Source organism: Sarcophilus harrisii, chromosome 1 (assembly GCF_902635505.1).
Source record: "Sarcophilus harrisii chromosome 1, mSarHar1.11, whole genome shotgun sequence".
NCBI lineage: Eukaryota > Metazoa > Chordata > Mammalia > Dasyuromorphia > Dasyuridae > Sarcophilus > Sarcophilus harrisii.
This window is the reverse complement of record NC_045426.1, coordinates 456,027,344-456,031,287: the sequence shown is the minus strand read 5'-3', so window position 1 is coordinate 456,031,287 and position 3,944 is coordinate 456,027,344. Positions and strand designations below refer to the sequence as shown.

Sequence of the window (3,944 nt, the reverse complement as noted above, 5' to 3'; positions counted from 1 at the left end):
CTATTGCCATTATTAGACCTATGACTGGCTATTGCATTTATAGCCTGGGTAAATAACTCAGATTAAATAAATGTATAAATCCATACACACATATATGCATACAAACATATATATATGAAGATGTATGCATTCATGTGTATGATTGTGTGTACATATACATAACATGGATATACATATGTATGTACATATGTGTATGGAAAGAGCCAGAGAAAGACAGAGATAGACATACACAGAAAGACAGAGAAAAAGAGAAAGAGAAAGAGAGAGAGAGAGAGAAAGCAAGCTAGTGAGAGAGAATATCTAGTCCTGATCTAAGTCATATGGTTCAGTATGAACTCAACATATAATTTATATAACTTTATATAATCCAGGATCACATAGCTAAGAAGTATATGAAGTAAGATTTGAATTTAGGAAGATGAGTCTTTGTGATTTCAGTTGTCCCAAACTCTTTGAATTGTGAGGAACCCGGGTTCTATGGCTAATTTTTTTTTCTAGAAGTTAAGCCCTTCTCTTCAGATGATAAATTTATTGGTGGCTCCCTAAATTCTACATCCCAAGGGTAAAATGCTTTGATTCATTGATAATCCATTAGATTACCTGTCTTTTTCTAGATATGAGACAAAAGTCCTAAAAAGAAGTCAATATTCCACAAATGTTTTGGGATTACTGGGGGAGAAGGAATAGAATCAGCAAAACAAAGAATTTTTAAGGATTTTTCTGAATTTGAAAATTAGTGCTGGCTCTCTTTCTCTTCCTACACCTGCATAGAGGACCACACAGTGAAAAGAAGAATATGGCTGTAATCTTAGTCATATTATGACAAAAGAAACAATACCATTGAGGAATATAAGAATTTATTCATATTCTGTATTGGATAGTAAAGATAATTATTTCTAATCTCATTTTATAATAAGAAAATAAGAATAATTTAAATTAGTATCTGGTGATTGTTTTTCAGGATTCATTTTAAAGTCTAAAAATTGAGTGTTGTGAGTTTTTGTGCTGGTTATAATATCCAGATCATACAGAAGAAGTCAAGAAAAGAAAGAAATCAAGAAAAAGTCTTTGAAGTTCCAATCACATTATTAGTATAATAATTTCATAATTGTGATGACTAATTGTATGTAAAATTTGTAATTCATTAAATCACAGGTCCATTGATTTTTTTGTTAAGGGGAAGACAGGAAGCCACACTGGCAAAATCAATGGAGAGTGCATATATACATGTGATGAGGAATACCCAAAGTAAATTTGTGCTTTTAGACTGGTACTTCTGAATCATGATGCATTTCTGATATGTCAGCTCAACAAACTGAAGAAGTTTAATTTACCTCAAGATATTTCTCAACATACTTGGCCCAGAACTTATGGTTACAAAGTAAATTTCTAAGTAGATATCTTGACTCAAAATCATACATGCATACTAATGCACAAAGTCTGTTCTGATTGGTGGTTGTTTGGATTAGTAAAATGGAAGCTGTTCAATATCTGCTTTTGTTAATACATATAGCTTAGCCTCTCCCAGTCATTCTACCAGATTTAGTAATGCTTCCTTATTTTCTACTTCTCCATCTAATTCAAAGATCAAGGCTAAATCTATTGCAGGTGAGACTGGAAGCACTGGTAGTACAGATGATAAGAGATGGAATGAAAAGAGGGAGATGGAACTGACTGCTAGGATCAATATCTATTATGTCTATATATGTATATGTCTAGTATGTCAAAGCATACAGGGAGAATAAGGTACTCCAAAAAATACCTTCCAGTGCAAAGGGCTGGTGGAAGCAAATGTTGTAGGATGGGTAGATGCAGGGATGAGTAAAGCCTCCTACAGGAAGGTGTTCTTCCAAGATTTTGACTTCATTTTCTTTCCTTTGTAATGGTTATTGTAATTGCTATGTTTGGAAGGGGACAAACTGGTCATATGGTGGCAAATGAGGAGGATGATATAGACAAAGGTGAGGTGGAAGTAAAAGAAATGAATCACTAGAAAAAAAAAGAGGTAAGAATGCAGCATATGGTACTAGCAAATACTGAGCTGAACATGCCTGAAGCATGGAAGGAGGCATACTACAGACCATGAAGTGCTGCCCACTGAAAACCATAGAACATCCTGGAACCTGCTATATAAGGTTAGAGTCAAGAAAGACATATAAATATTGTTATAAGGGCATATCTCAAGCCTTCATAAAGCCATATGAATTAAATAAACATAGTGAATATAAGAGGAGAGTATCAGATAAAAGTGAGGGTTAGGAGTGTTGTTGGCTGAAAATAATGTGATATTTATATGACACTGCATACATTTTCTCATCTGATCCTTAAAATAATCTTACTGGGCAAATAAAGTATAGTCACTTCAGTTTTAGAGATTAGAAAGTAAATTTAGAGAGATTAAGTGATTATCAAAAATCACATGGTAATTGAGATTAATTGTCACAAGTTTTTTGACTCAAAATTTTAAGATGTTTCCACCACTGCATAATGTGTCTCCACAAATAGAAGAAAAGTTTTCTTTTTGGAAGGGTCTACTAATGTAAGGCAGTACAAGTTTGCAAGTTGCAAGTTATTGCAACTTGGAAGAAAGACCTTTCCTAGAGATAGGAAAACCCAAGTCTGAATCCTGACATTACCACAATATTTATTGTGTGATCAAAAAGAAGGCACTTGATGTTTCACTTCTCCAGACAAGTGTCAAAAGTATAAATTAGAGAAAAGTTGATAATCTCTATCTTTGAAAGGAGTTTCTATAAATGATTTCCCCTCACAGATTAGTAAAATCTTAGTTAATAAATTCACAGATCCATTTTCCCCTCAAAAAAGAGTACTCATGACTTACGTTTTTAAATTAATTGCCCTATATTTAAGAAGTGGGCAGTTAGGTATCACAGTGGATAGAGTGCCAGACCTGAGTACAAATTTAGCTCAGACACTTACTAGCTATGCAGTCTTAGGCAAGTCACTTAACATGATTTGCCTTAGTTTCCTCATATGTAAAATGAGTTGAAGAAGGAAATGGAAAACCACGGTCAAAAAACTCCAAATGGGATCATTTTAGACAGTTCTGAAACAACTGAACAACAGCAAAAACTTATTGTTGCTTGTACTTCATTTTCAAAGAGGACTATGACATCAGTGAGGAGATGTCACAACATCCAAATGAACTGGATTTAAGTGAGGTTGGGCTGTGCAGTCATCAGTCTTACTTTCTGAATCTTATGGCAAGATATAGATATGGCCTTCACCATACTTATTCTGCCTTATTCACTGTATTTAATTTGCCTTTGTTCTCAATTTTCTTTGCCTGAAAAGGGCACCATTTTACTTTTTTCCTGATGAATTCTTACACATCCTTTTATAATGAAATAAAATGCTATCACCTCTCTAGACTTTCCCAGATCCCCCTTCAAATTAAAAAATGAACTATGATATAAAAATAATATATGTGCAAACATAAATATCTTTTTCTCCTCTTATACTATAAATTATTGAGGCTAACACTAAGATATTATCTAATCTACAAACGTCCCTGGTGCTCAGAACAGTCCTTTATATAGAGTATGTGGTTGATTAATGAATGTCAGATTGAAGCAGTGAGTAACAGATAAGCACATTGGAATCCCACTAGAGAAGGCTCACCCATAGGTTCCCAAGTGGCAGCTGGACAACTTTGTTCTGACCACAACTTGAGAGAGAAAGCTAAGATCATGAATATAGAATCGTGATCCAAAAAGTAAGATTAAAAAGCTTAAGAAATGTTAAAATATAAATGTGTAGTCTTGCATTTGGGTTAAAAAAAATCAGCTTTATAAATACAAGACAAGTAACATGGCTAAAGTAACATGGTTTAAAGGTGTGGGGATTTTGTGGAAATGAAAGCTCAATATAAATTGATATTATGATATGGCAACAAAATAAACAAAACAAACAGAATGTACTAA

At 33.6% G+C, this 3,944-nt stretch overlaps 1 pseudogene; it reads right to left on the bottom strand.

Moving 5' to 3' along the window:
* Nucleotides 1-1,262: 1,262 nt before the first annotated feature.
* On the bottom strand, nt 1,263-3,251 carry LOC100920262 (annotated as a pseudogene).
* Between the last annotated feature and the right edge of the window lie 693 nt (nt 3,252-3,944).